Source organism: Monodelphis domestica, chromosome 1 (genome assembly GCF_027887165.1).
Source record: "Monodelphis domestica isolate mMonDom1 chromosome 1, mMonDom1.pri, whole genome shotgun sequence".
Taxonomy (NCBI): domain Eukaryota; kingdom Metazoa; phylum Chordata; class Mammalia; order Didelphimorphia; family Didelphidae; genus Monodelphis; species Monodelphis domestica.
In genome coordinates this window covers 326,974,971-326,990,269 of record NC_077227.1, presented here as the reverse complement: position 1 = coordinate 326,990,269, position 15,299 = coordinate 326,974,971, and the positions used below count along the sequence as shown (strand labels likewise).

The 15,299-nt window shown below is 39.3% G+C and overlaps 1 long non-coding RNA gene across 1 annotated transcript in view; it reads right to left on the bottom strand.

Moving 5' to 3' along the window:
- Window positions 1–7,942: 7,942 nt before the first annotated feature.
- Window positions 7,943–15,299, bottom strand: part of LOC130456355 (uncharacterized) — an 85,638-nt gene continuing 78,281 nt past the window's right edge. The window contains exon 3 of the long non-coding RNA XR_008915097.1: window positions 7,943–8,032. This is a non-coding gene — a long non-coding RNA (uncharacterized LOC130456355). The remainder of the gene's footprint in view (window positions 8,033–15,299) is intronic.

The following is a 15,299-nucleotide window of genomic DNA, read 5'->3' as shown; positions in this document are numbered from 1 at the left end:
TAGACAAAACTCATTTGAGTGATAACAGATCTTCATCAGCATGCTCTATAATGTTTTAGGCTTTGATGTAATCAGTATAATGACTCCTCCCTCCCCAAAACACAAACACCTGGAGGAACTCTTCAATCAGAACTCTGCTGGATCTCCATCACAGTGGTGGAAGGCACGCACCACCATGTCTTATATGATTAAATAGGGTTATTTCTGTGGTTATATTCTTCAAGGATTTCTTGAATGATCCTAATATTGGAATGGGTGACATTTTGCTATCCGAGTCCAATTCTGTTCTACCTAATTAAATGTTCAAATGTATCTATCATGTTTCTCTTCTGAATCTCCTCTTTTCCAAGCTAACCAGTCTTATGGCTTATTTTGATGATCTTTATCACAGAATATTAGAATTGGAAGAGAACATAAACAGCATCTAATCTAACCCCTCATATTGCAGGAAAGGAAACTGAAGCCCCAAAAGGAGCAATGACTCACTGAAAGTGACACCACAAATATTAATGGCAGATTTGGTCCTCCTGACTCCATGTCTCAGGCACCTTCCACCCTTAAAGGATACCTTCATGCTAAGCAGGACTCAAAGGGCTAGGGCAGGCTTTCACCTGTAGGGGAAGAGTTTCTAACCTAGCTGAAGAAAATACCACTATTTATGCTCACAAAGATAGAAGGAAGTCTTTGGTCAATATACCAACCTTCCTTTGTTGGCACCCTACTCACTAAAAATGCAAATTAATTTTCAGAGGAAATTAAAGTTGATTTTACCCATCTGAAAAGTGCAACTGAGTGAGGAAGTATTTACATTGCCACGCTGACTCATTCCACAGGTCCACTCTCCATCCACACCAAGGCCTTTGACTTGGAAACATCCCAGAGGCAGGCCCGCAGAGAACAATGCCACATTGAAGCCCAGGCTCCTGATAAAAGAGAATTTTTTTCCCCTTTGGCCTAATTGCCAAGGCAAGAGTAACTGTCCCTCTTAATATTAATAAAACAGGGCGTCCACCTTTGTTCCCACCCTAGTCACTTTCACCATCCCAGGATGTCATATAAAATGTGATCTCGGTGACTTCTAATGACCGCTCAAAGGTCATGATGTCAGGTACATTTATTGTCAGTTACCTCAGTAATCTTTAACCTCAGATGGCCAAAGAGCTAAAATGGGGAATATAAAGCAAACAGAGGGCCCAGCATTAAACCTTAATGACTCAACTTCACCTGATCTGGATTCAGCCAGTTATTTCCTATTCCTGTTCTTTCCAACATCCTTAAGCTAGAGAAATTTATAAAGAAAGTTCATGTTCTCTATCCCTGGCACCTTGATACAATAGGCATTTATTTAACAATAATTATATTCAAGCAGAATCCAGGGGAACATTGCTAATAGCTAGTCAGCCTCTGTCACTTTCAAGTTCATGGGTCTGATTCATGAAGAAGGAAAAAAAAAGCCGACACATTCTATTATGTGACATCTTCACTCACTGCCAATGGCTAGGTTTTGAGCTGTAAGCTATTCATTAAATGTCTTTGCTCCTTCCCCAGTGCAGTTTCCATCTCTTTGTTATGCAATGAAAGGGCAAGTCTGTAAATGGAAGATGGAAGAATCCCAAAGAAGGTTTTCTTTCCACTTTGTGGACCACCAGGGTCCTGACCTCACAAGACTCCTCGTTCTCCATGACACGCAATACCCAGATATACCTCACAATTCAGGAAGTATTTTTTTTTGAGATTGAAATAGGTAATCTTAAAGGTTCCTTTCAGCTCTATTAATCTATGGTTCAAAGCAATAGAAAGGGGGAAAGCCTAACTCTGATGCATAGGACCTGAGTTCAAAACCTACCTCTGATGCTTACTTCCTGGATGAGCTTTAATAAGTCACTTAACCTAAATGGGTTTCATTTTCCTCATCTGTAAAATGAGGGGCTTAGATGGACTATAAGATACTTTCTAGATAATACCCTCCTAGATCTGACATTTATATTAAAGAGTTAGTTTGGGTATAATGGAGAAAGAGTTGATAATTCCTCTATCACACATTTGATGATCCAAGATTTGAGGGAAATTTCTGAATATATTTGAGTTGTCTAATTTGTCTCTTTTGATGATGATGCAAAGGGCTAAAAGAGGGAAATAAAAAGATGAATAAAAATAGGTCCTATATAAATAGGGGCTTTACCATTTTGTTGTTGTTGTTCTATACCATCCTACTCTTTGTGAGGCCATTTGGAGTTTCCTTGACAAATATACTGAAGTGGTTTGCCATTTCCTTCTCTAGCTCATTTTTCAGATGAGGAAACTGAGACCAACAGGGTTAAGTGACTTGCCCAGGATCACAAAGTTAGTAAGTGTCTAAGGCTGGATTCAAACTCAGAAAGAGGAATGCTCCTGATGCTCTATGCAGTACACCACCTAGCAGCCTTCCTTATCAGTACTTTAATTAGTTACCACCACCATTACTAGTACATGCTTTTACCTCACTTAATCCTCACAACAGTTCTGAAATCTAGATATTACAGGAAAGGCATGAAGAAAGAGTAGGATTTCAACAGGCAAAGGTGAGTATGGTTGGCTTTCCAATGTAAACGTTCACAGATTCAGAGAACTTAGAGTTCAAAGGTAACTTACAGATCGTTTAGTCCAACCACTTTGCAGGTCTTTCTGTGAGAGACTAGGTAAAGGGCCTGAAGTTGCCTAGGCAGTAAAAATTGGGATTCAAACCTAGATGCTCTTACTCCATACCACACTGATTCTATACAACACTACAGGCTGGGATGGGAGTGTTAAGGGTCAAGGTTAAGGACTTTTAACCATTGGTGGGGCTGCTTTTTTCTTAAGGTATTTTTTTTTCCTCTCAGGAGAAAGAAATCAATATCAGTTTTAGCTATGTCTTCTGCCTCCATCAGCGATGAAATCAAATTGGTGGTCAATTAACCAAAACATAATCTCTAACTGAGGACGGGAAGAAATGCATTCTTTTGAAGAGTGCTTCAGAAGTCACCTGAAATAGGAAGTCAACCACTTGACCATGAATGGTCAAGACTGAGAGTTGTAGAATTATAGACTCAAGAGTTTCAGAGCTTGGAGGAATCTTAGAAGCATATAGTGTTAGAATCCCAGAATGTCAGATCAAGAAAGGCCCACAGAAATATAGGACTGTAAGATTTCAGGGCAGCTAAGTAGTGAAATGGATAGGGCACTAGGACTGGAGTCAGGAAGATTTCTTTTCCTAAGCTCAAATCTGACCTTAAGTACTTACTAGCTGTGTGGCCTTGGAGAAATCACTTAACCCTATTTGCCTCAGTTTTCTCATCTGTTAAATGAACTGGAAAAGGAAATGGCAAACCATTCCAGGATCTTTTTAAAGAAAATGTCAAGTACTGTTGGAGTCGTCTCATCAATGTATCTTTGATTTTTTTTTTGTTTTGGTTATATTATAAGTGTGCTCTTACAACAATGACCAATATAGAAGTGTGTTTTTTCCTGACAATGAAAAATAAATGAACTGAAAAATTTTAAAAATGTCAATCAGGAATCACAAAGAGTTGGACACAACTGAACAACAAAAACTTCAGAATTGGATGGGGCCCAAGAATCATAGAATTCAAAATGTCAGCCCTGGAAATGCAATTAGAGATCATTTAGTTCAAAGATTCTTATCTTTTTTTATGAGGGTTATGGACCCCTTGAGGAGTCTAGTATACCCTAAAAATCCCTTGATTTTAAGTAATTGAAGGAAATGATAAATTTCAGTTAGAAGTTAGTGAGCATAAAGATGTAATATTTATCACATATAAGTTCACATCCCCCAGGTTAAGAGTCCTTGAACTAATTCAAAACTGAAATGACAGGTGAGAAAACCAAGCCCCAAAGAGATGTGATTTACCCATGGTCACACAAGGAGATAGTGATTGGATTTGAACTTAAAACTCTTGACTCAAACCACTACTAACCAGTTGGGAAAATACTTAGACTAATGAAGTGACTCAGAAGGGACTTTGCTGAAACCTGTTGCTTTGCTCTGACCACAATACATTTCTTTTTGCTCAGAAAAGAAAAAGGGGAGGAGAAGCAGATCAAAGACCAGCAAGATAGGATGGGCCGGGAAGTTGGTTATCAAAGTATGGGGTGGGGAGTGGGGGTGAGAAAAGAAAATACAAGCCATAAAGTTGGATTTGGGTCAGCTTTTAAAATCTGGTTTCTCTTCCAAGGAGAGGTGACCCTCTGTCCTTAACCAACAAAGTGCAGAGAATACCCTCCTGGTCCCTTGTTAGTAGGATTGTGTGTGTGTGTGTGTGAGAGAGAGGGGGGGGGGGATGGAGAGGAAGAGAGAGAGAAAGGGAGAGGGAGACAGAGAGAGACTGACACTGAGACAGACAGACACACACACACACACACACACACACACACACACACACACACAGAAAGAGAGAGAGAGAGAGAGAGAGAGAGAGAGAGAGAGAGAGAGAGAGAGAGAGAGAGAGAGAAAGGAGGCGGCAGAGAGGAATGCCCAGAAGAGAAATAGCTTTGGACAGGGAGGCAGGAGACCCAAGTTCTAGATTGTAGTTCTACCTTGCACTTGGGCAATTTGCTTCCTTCTGTAGACCCCAGTTTCCCCATCTGTTAAATGAAGGGATTCAACTAATTTGTTTCTATGACCCCTTCCAACTCAATCCACAGCTATAGTTCTCTTCTGTAGTTGGACTCTTCTAAGAGTTTTATGGATGATCTCTGCCTTACTGTTCCCACTAATAAAAACCTGATTCCTTCTCAAGATTATGTCATATGGAAATAATAATAGGTAGCATTTATATGCAGAAGGGAAGCGGGGTGGCACAGTGGATAGAGTGCTTGGACTGGAGTTAGGAGGACTCAATTTCAAATTTGTCCTTAGACTCTCACTAGTTGTGTGACTTGGACAAGTCACTTAACCCAGTTTGTCTCAGTTTTCTCATCTGTAAAATGAACTGGAGAAGGAAATGGTAAACCATTCCAGTATCTTTGGCAGGAAAACCCCAACTGGGGCCATGAAATGTCAAGCATGATTGAAAAAATGGCTGAACAACAGGCATTCATATAGAACTACTATATATCAGGCACTGGCTGAGGATTTCACAAATATCATCTCATTTGATTTTTACAACAACCCTAGGAGGTCGGTATTATTATCAACTCCATTTTACAGTTGAGGAAACCAAGACAAGCAGAGGTTAAACAACTTGCTCAAGGCCCCAGAGCTACTGAATATTTGAGACTGGACTTGAACTCCAGTCTTTCTGACTCCTGACTTCAGGCACAGGGCTTTGTCCACGGTACTTAAATGCTTAAAAATGGCTATTTAAAGGAGAGGGGGGGTGAGCAAGGGGAGTCAGAAAGAAAAAGGATAAAAGAAAGGAAAATCTAGGAAAGATGATAAGAATTTATGGAAAGAGGAAAAGTGAGCTAGGGGAGAAGGTCAAGTTGAATGACCTTGACAGTTAGTAGTAAAGACCAGTTAATGGAGATGCCTCATCTTTGTATGACTTGGGAACTTCACAGAAACCTTTAGCAACAAAGCTGGTATCTGCAATTTCTATCCAAAGCCCACAACTGGTCCAAACAGCAGCCTCATGAAATAATAGTTATTTTGGTCTATAAATTCATTGAGGTGGAAAATAAGGCTTGGAGGAGGCAGGAGGCATCAGATCTGAGTTCTAATCCTAATTTGTCATTCCCTCACTGGGGTCCGCTTTTGCTGTCCCAACTTTCTACACACAACCCAGATACTGTTATCCCAGCAGCTCTCTTCGTCAGGAGCATCTTACCCTGGGTGGCATTCCTGAAATGCCACTGCTGGCAATACAGCTTGAGAAGTGCCAAAACCCTTCCTCACAATCATCATTCTTCATTCATGCTCTGAGCTTCTGGCATTGTTTGTGAGTCTATCATTATCTTTGTTCATCCTGACATCAAGCACTCACTGAGAGAGCATTCCTGGGAGCCTGCTGGCACTTCCCTATCAATCAATCATGTGGGTAATCAATCCAGGGAGCAGGTCTAGGAAGCTTCCAACTGTCAAGCAATACCTGGCTTCTAATTAGGTCTCAGAATTATTCTAATTGGGCTGTCTCGTTCTGTTTCCTAGAACCCAGGGAAATATGGTGTCATTATCAATGTCGATAGGAAGGAGAGTGGAGCAATTGATGTCAGTGTCACTCACATGCCTAGACAGAACCAACCTTTCAGGGAGGTAGAGGAGTAATAATCTCTCATGTTTGTACAGTTTATAGATTAGAAAACCGTTCATATTCGTAACTGTCTTAATAGCCCCACAAAAAGGCAAGACAAGTGCTATTATTCCCATTTTACAGATGAGGAAACAAGCTTAAAGAGATTAAATGAATCAATTGCAAAGACTGGGATAGAACCCAGACCACCTTGACTCTGAGTGGGTTACAGGTCCTTCTGGGATTCCTACAAAGATGACTTAAACGGTGCACTCGAATGACTTCCCCTGATACATAATTGTGGAGCAAATAAGAGAGAAACTATTAGATTGTAAGCTCTTTGAGGGCTAGGATTATGTCGATTTCTATTTCTGCATCCCCAAGATATTGAACAGAAATATAAAATAGGAATGTAGTACGAATTTGAGAAATGTTCACTGAATTGAACTGAACTAAAATTATTGAAGGAAGAAATTCATTTCCAATTGGAGGGATCAGGGGAAGTTCCATGGAAGGGATAACAGTTGATCTAGACCTTGAAGTAGGAGGAATGTCAACAAATGCCATGGTGCAAAGGAAGAGGACATTTCAGCCTTCAGGGGACCTATGAGGAAAGGCAGTGAAGTAAAAGAATGAAGAATATATATATACATGATTAATTCCAGATGGCCTGTGGCAGTGTGAAACAAGCTGGAAAGGTAGGGATTACGAATGTATTTAATAAGAAGAAATCATTGATAAACCTTCTCTAAAGGCCTTTCAGGTCTCTCCCCCTCACTCCCTGGCAAGCTAGTACCTTCTTTCTAAGACTGACTCCCATTTATATTGTATATATCTTATATATTCATAGCATGTTGTTTCCCCAACATGAAAGTGAGCTAATGTGTGATTTCAAGGATTCCTACAAGGCCCTCCTCTATCCATAACACAATTCTTCTTCTGCTTCTGGAAGCCCAAAATTTCATTAACAAGTCCCCAAACTCTCTATCCACAATCATGGTGTGGTGGAAAGAGCATTACGCTAGCCCCAAGAGTCAGGAAACCTGGACACTAGTGTCCATTCTTTCACTAATGCATGACTTGGAGAAGTCACCCACCCTCTCTGGGCCTCAGTTTTCCATTCTGTAAAATTAAGGAACTGGTCTAAATAACCTCTAAGATATCTTCAGACTTGAAGTATGTGTTCTAACCCCTCTTCCAGTTCTAGTATTTAAACACTATTCCTTTGCTAACATTCTGGGGTTCCATGATGCTAAGGTCTTTTCCAGCTTTAACATTCCATCGTTCTGTGAATTGTCATAGAAAGCATCAAAGTGTTTGAAAAGCACCTCAGAAAAGCCTGAAGTCCTTGGGAGATATTCAGTCCTAGACCTGAAAAAGCCTGTTTTAAAACAGTTCCAAATGGCACTTTTCTCTTTGTCCTCAGAGATGTCGTCACCACTGCAATGACAAAGAGGAAACCGCCATAAAAGACGGGAAAGAAAGGGCTTTTCATTCTGTCAAAACACCCAGAAGTCTCACGTCATTAAATGGGGAAGAGACTGGCTTCATTTGTTTTTCGAACAAGCAGCCTCACTTTTCCGGAAGGACCTTTTCAGGATAGAAGCAGATTTTGCTTCATGCATGAATGAACTGCTGCCATCTTCTGACATTGCAGAGTTCTGCAAATGACAAGAGATGACTTTTCTACTCTAGGCAAGTACGGGAGGGGGAAAAGGGGGCAGGGGGGGGAGGGGGAAGAGGGATGCTTACCTGGTAAAAATGTGGTCTGGGACCGATAGCCAAAGGAGTGCTGGATCTCTGGGAAGCAGAAAGAGGACATACTAAAAAGGAAAAAGAAAGGCACACTTCACTAAGAAGATATTTTGAACTTGGAAAGTCCCTCTCATCCAATTCAATTCAATTCAATTTGAAAAACATTTCCTATTAGTAATAGTAAATAATAAAATTAATTGATAAAATTTTAAAAATAAAATACAAAAGTAAATAAATAAAACATGGAATTTGATGATTTACAAAGTGCTTTCTTCCAAATAATCTTGTGAGGTAAGTAGTGTAAGTATTGATATTTAAATTTACAAATGAAGAAACTGAAATTTAAGAGTCAAGCAGAATAAAGACCAAAATTTGAGGCAGCAGGTTTGGATTCAAATCTGGACCCACCCACCACCCACTCCCTGCCCCAATGTGACCCTGACCAAGTCACTTTAATCCTATTCATCATCTATAAAATTCAGGGGTGGACTCAGTGTAATTAAGGAAATAAGAAGCAATGTAGGATAGTGGATAGTAATAGAGTCGGAATCAGATCTCTGTGTGAATCTTAGCTAAGACACTGATTCTATAATCTTGAATGAATCACTTAACTTACTTCAACTTCCTGTCTCTAAAATGGGATGATTACTCCTGTAAAGCCCTTACCTCATGAGGCTATGAGGACCAAATGAAATAAACTATATAAAGCACTTTGTAAACTTTAAAGTGCTGTGTAAATGCTCACTATTATTGTGAGGAGGGTGATGGTTGTGGTGGCAGTAGTTATTACTGCAGTTAGCAGACATCTACGTTTGAATCCTCTTTCTTTTACTTACTAGTTTTGAAACCTTGTGGACAGTCTCACAGCCACTGCAAACTTTAATTTCTTTATCTGCAAAATGGGCCTGATAATAATACTTTCAATGATTATCAAGAGAGTTGAAAAAAGAGGATTTGTTGTTGTTCAGTCGTGTCCAGTTCTTTGTGACCCCATTTGGGGTTTTCTTACTGGAGTAGTTTGCCATTTCCTTCTCCAACTCATTTTACAGATAAGGGAACTGAGGCAAACACGGTTAAGAGACTTGTCCAGGGTCATACAGCTAGTAAGAATCTGAGGCTGGATTTGAACTCTATTCTTCCTGACTCTAACCCTAAACCCCAGATCCAGTATTCTACCCACTGTATCACCTAGCTTCCCAAAGCTTTACACCACCATAAATGTAAGATACTACTGTCATTTAACTTATTAGCTCTTGGAAGTATATATTGTGCCCCTCTGAAGTCTTCTTTTCTCCAGGTGAGACATTCTCAGTTCTTTTAACCAATTTATTTATTTTTAGTTTGTGTCCATCTATCTTGCCTAGGCTAAAAAGTGCAGTGGCCAGTCATAAACATCACAATGCTTATTGGCACAAAAGCTTTAACTTGTTCCATTTCCCCCTTGGACCCACCCCCCACCTGGGCTGTGTCACTGATCTGCTCTCTCTCTCTCTCTCTCTCTCTCTCTCTCTCTCTCTCTCTCTCTCTCTCTTTTCTTTATTCTCTCCCTTCTCTGTCTTATCTCTCTCTTCCCATTCTCTCTATTCTCTCTCCATCTCTCTGTCTCTCTCCTTTCCTCTCTTTCTCTCCAGCTCTTAATACCAGAGGATCCTTGCATCATAAGATTATAGATTTTGAGCTAGAAGGGACCTTAAAGTCCTTCAACTCCAACCCACCTCTTTTACAGGTGAGGCAACTCAGTGACAAAGAGGTTAAGTGACTTGTCTAGAGTCATTAATCTATTAAGTGTCCGAGGTGGGTTTTTTAGCATTCTGAGGTCCCTGCTGATATTTTTCTTTATTTCTAGCTACTCTTTTTCTTTTAATGACACCAACATTTTCCAAATCAACCAGGTTCAAAAGCTTGTAGGCTTTTCATTCTCTCTTTCTTCTCCCACATCCAACCTCTTGTCAGGTTCTGTTCTATCTCCCCAATATCACTCTGGGTTTTCTTCCTTTACTTACACTGCTTCTTCCTTGCTTTAAGCCCTCCTCATAGTTCTTTAGACTCTTAAACAAATTCTTTATTTGTTCTGCTTCCATTTCAAACCATTGCTGGACTAATCCTCCTGGTGCCTCACTCTAATCTCACCACTCCCTACTCAGAAATCTTTAAAGGTTTTCAATAAACTAATGAATAAAGTTGAACTCCTTAACCTGACCTTGGAGACCTTCCCCAATCTGACCTCAGCCTTTCTTTTCAGCCTTATCTCACACATGTCCCCTACAGTCCCCCTACAAACTAGAGCTGAGGGTATAGTATAAGAACTACAGGCTAGTGAATCTGCAACCCCCCTGGCCCTTGTCACTCAGGACATTATATTTTTAGTGATTACCCTGAAGGCAAGTTCCATGCCTTGTACTTATTTATGTCCCCGATGGTTCAAGTCCTGGAACACAGGAGGTGCTCAATATGAATTTGCTGAATGATGGATGTTTGACTTTCCATCTCATTTCTGCAGAGGGGTATGAGGTTATCAGAAATAATTTGTCTTGGTCTATTAGAGTAGACTTAAGGCTCTAGAATTTTTCACAGAAGAGTCAGAAATGGTAAGGCCTTTAATTCACATAAGATAAATCTTAAGGCTTAATTTGAGATATCTTAGAGCAAGAAGAGGTCTTAAAAAGGATTGTCTCTGGGTTAAGGCTCACAGGCAATACAGTCAATAGAGAGATAAGGATATAAGTGGATCAGAGTTGCTAGAGGAGAAAACAGACTATATCCTTGACTGAGTCAGTGTAGGGACAACTCCCAACATCAGGGATGTGATTGTCAAGCCACAGTTGGAGAAGGAAGAGTTCTTCGGATCATAAAACTAGAGCTTGAAAGAACTTTATAAGTTACCTACTTCAACTCCCTCATTTTACTGATGAAGACACTAAGGAGACTCAGAGAAGTCAAGACACTTGAACCCAGGTCATCTGACTCCAAATTCACTTTTCTTTCCATTGTATCACACTGCATCAGGTATCCTCTTGACTTGATACTGGGTCTTTATCAGTTTCTTATCAGTCTTCTGGGATTTATGTAAGGACACCTGGGACCAACTCTATATAATAAGTTAACACCACAAAATAGATCAGGGTCAGACCTTGATTTTATAGGTAAAGACAATGGTTTCCTGTCTCTGCTATCACAAGCAAAGATTGGCAAAATTGCATGGGAGATAGAAGTTTAAATCATGAAACATGCCAACATTCTAAGCACCGAAAATTCTAGAAAAGCAAGGACTTACAGACAAGAAAAGAATATAGACAGAAACAGACAGACAGACAGATAGAGAGATAGATAGATGGAGGGATGGAGGGATGGATGTATGGATGGATGGATGTGTGATGATTAAAAATTCTGAGAGCCTGGGTTCCAAGTAAGAAAATCAATTTGTTGATTAGGCAAGCAATAACCAATAGATGAACTGGTCAGTGATCTCTTTTGGTGATCAAAGACAAAAACATTCAATATATTGAATCATTAAATACAATTTAGGAAACTCATTATTTAGCCCTCCAGTAAACTAAATGAGAAGGATGCTTTTTTACAATCCCTCCCTGATTACTTCATGATGATGGAAAATCACATGCCTGATCCAAGGATTCCAATTTCTAGATTAAGAAATCAGATTGGGTCTGATTAAGAGTGACCTTCTTATTTAGCCCAATGCCCACCCAAGGATCCTGTGATGCTCCCCTCCCTCTCCCCAGACATACATAGCTTAAACTAGTTCTTGTTTACCAAACAAGATGGGGCTCACAATCTCAATCTCAATTATCTCTATTTTAGAATATGTTCTCTGGTAGGAAACATTCCTTGGATTGCCAGGAGCAAAGGAATGAGGAAAGAGTTTTGAAAAATAGACTAATCCTGAATTTGAAATTATGATTACTTAGAAATAAAATGAATGCAATATTTGAAATAAATCTCAGATGGATTTAGATATAGCTGTACATCAGCTTTACTTACTAATGAATCTCTTTTTTTCTTCTTACTTCTCTTCTTACTCTTACTATTGTACTTAATAGTATAATATAATATATAATAATATAATGAAATAAAACAATAATTATTTACAACATTTCAGTGTGAAAAAAAATAACTAACCATAACCTTTCCTCTGGGCTTCACTTCTGGAATATAACCCTATCATTTAACTCTCAAGATGGTAGCTAAAGACTAAAAGATAATCTTATTTATTCATGATAAAATAGTTAAAATCATTTTTCTCAGGGGAAAAATTCTTTTCATTCTTTTTTCTTTCTTCTCAAAGTTTCTCTTCAGTTGTCACAATTAATAGTCTCTTCAGAATGACAATAAAACTTTCAGTCTCTCAAGATTAAAGAAACAGTATCCATTGTCCCTATGACAGAGATTTTCAGCTAATACTACATTTCCCCTACTCATAAAGCCATCCCTTGTATCAAAGAATAAAAGAGAAATTGGGAAGATGCAAAGCAGTTCAACAGCATGTGCCATATTTCATAATCATAGTGTTTCATCTATGCAAAGAAGAGAGGAAGGTGCATTTTTTCATTTCTTCATTGGGTGAAGTTCTTCATTATAATGACATAGCATTCAGGTTTAGATTTATTCGTCTTGTTTCCATTGCAGTAACTATTGTGTATATTATTTTCTTGATCCTACTTAGCTTTCCATCAGTTTTGTATCTCTTCCTATCTTTCTCCATATTCTTTACATCTCTAGTTTCTTACAACACAATATTCCCTCACATGCATATACAATTTGTTTGACTAATCTTCACCTCTTGACTGGACTTTTCCCTACTCCAATCTCTACTCAGCTGCCACAGTGAACATCTAAAAAAAAAAAAAGCCCTCCACATTCAGAGCAAGAACTGTGGGAGCAGAAACACAGAAGAAAAACAACTGCTTGATCACATGGGTTGATGGGGATATGATTGAGGATGTAGATCCTAAATGATCACCCTAGTGCAAATATCAATATTATGGAAATAGGTCCTGATCCATGGCACATGTAAAACCCAGTGGAACTGCCCTTTGGCTATGGGGGGAGGGAAGAGGGGAGGGAAAGAATATAAATCATGTAACCATGGAAAAATATCCTAAATTAATTGGATAAAATTTTCAATTAAAAATAAAAATAAAGCCCTGACTGTGTCACCTTGCCTCTCCCAATTCAATGCCTCTGTTACCCCCATAATCAAATAAAAAATCCTTGCTTAGCATTTAAAGTTCTTCATGACCTAGCCCCTTCCTAGTTTTCCTTCCTTCTTGAATCTACTTTACATACTTTATTGTCTAGCAAAACTATTGTTGTCATTCAGTCTTTTTTTTTCTGTCATGCCCAATTCTTAGTGACCCCATTTGAAGTTTTCTTGGCAAAGTACTTGCCTTTTCCTTCTCCAGTTTATTTGACAGATGAAGAAATGGAGACAAACAGAGTTAAGTGATTTTCCCAGCTAGTGTGTGTCTGAGTCCAAATTTGAACTCAAGGCTTTCTGACTCCAGGCCTCTCTAAGGTTTTGTACTGGTTGTCCCACATGAATTCTCTGCCCTCTCATCTCCACTACTTAGTTTTCCTGGATTCTTTCAAAACTCAGCTCAAATCTATCTTTAGCAGAAAACTTTCTCTATTCCTACCAACTGCCAATGCCTTACTTTTTAGAGACTGCCTTCTATGGGGCCCATTATATCTCGTACTTACCTGGTCATTTATATTACCCAAGTTTTCAGCCAAGCCTAGAGCACTTTTCGTGAGACTGTCATAATTGGTTACTAAACAATTGCCTGTGGGGGATGGGGCAGGTTTGACTTAAAAGAGGAGAGACATTCTTCAACCCTTTTTAAGAGAGTTTCTTTTTCTTCCCTGCAATCAGTGGCAAAGTGTCTGTGTGTCTCCTCACGTCAACATTGGCTCCAAAGGTTCATAGTGAATAAAAGCACAGAGTAAAAAAAGACAAGAGCACTGGGCATTTTCAGGGGCAGGGAGGAGTCCAATTGGACTAACATCAAGTTCAAGGAGAAGGAAAAAATGAGAATAGAGTGGAAGGTAGGAAGTTAGTGGATTATAGAAGGGCTTGAACACTAGGCAGAAGAGTCTGAACTTTACTCAGGGCAACAAGGAGCTATGAAGCTAAGGAGCTATAAACTCTAGAGGGCTGCTATGGAACAGGAATAACAAATGTACAACTCCAGTGGCTAGGACTAAAAGCAATGGTTAGAAGTTACAGAGAAGGAGAATTTGGTTCAGTTTGTGGAAGAATCTCCTAGTATGTAGAGCTATCTCACAATGGAAAGGGCCACATCAAGAAACAGTACTTTCATTTGGAAGGGTTCATATGGGGGTTGGAGAAACACCTATCCAGAATACTGCAGAAGAAAGTTGTGCATTGGGTAGAAGACTGGACTAGAAAACTTTAACATTCTTTCCAAGACTGCATATATTCTGTGATCTTATGATTATATATTATAGTAGTTATATCTTGAGAGGATGGAGCATAAGAGAAAGATTTGAGGAAGTGACTCCCCCACAATTAATGCTCAGGCCTCTGACATTCTCTCTGAAAAGGTCTGGTAGTTTTTGGCAGCTTTGTGAAATAAGTAAAATGCTTCTTTTTCCATATGTTGCATTTTCTTTTCCATTCACCTTTCAATAATTTGAAGGTCTAACTTTTGGTTTGGCGCTGTCCTGGAACTGTCTGTTTTCTCCTTTCTAAAACTTTTTTTTTAATTGGATTCTTTTTATAAATTTCCTTGGAACTCTGGAAATTGGCTTTCCCAGTTTTTGAGTTTCCCTCAGCAAATAAGGCCATTGCTTATTTCCATGAGAAAAAAAAAATTCCCCTCCAGTCATCAGTGTGATACAGCATAAAGAGCTCTGATTCTAGAGTTAAAGAATTTGAGTTTGAAACCCAGTTCTGCAACTTTCTGCAACTTACTACCTGGATGATTGAGAACAAATCATTTGCCTCTCTGAGTCTCACTTTCCTCATTTATGAAATGAGATTGCTGGACTAACTTGGCCTCAAAGGGCTCTTCTATCTCTGATCTTGAAAGACCTGATGGCCAAAGAGTTCTGTCACTGAAATTGTACGGTTTAAAACTTGCATCAGGGGGCAGCTGGGTGGCTCAGGGGATTGAGAACCGAGCCTAGAGATGGGAGATCCTGGGTTCAAATCTGCCCCCAGACACTTTCCAACTGTGTGACTCTGGGCAAGTCACTTGATCCCCATTGCCTAGCCCTTAACCACTCTTCTGCCTAAGAACCAATATACAACATTGATTCTAAGATGGAAGGTAAGGCTTTTATATAAAAAAATAA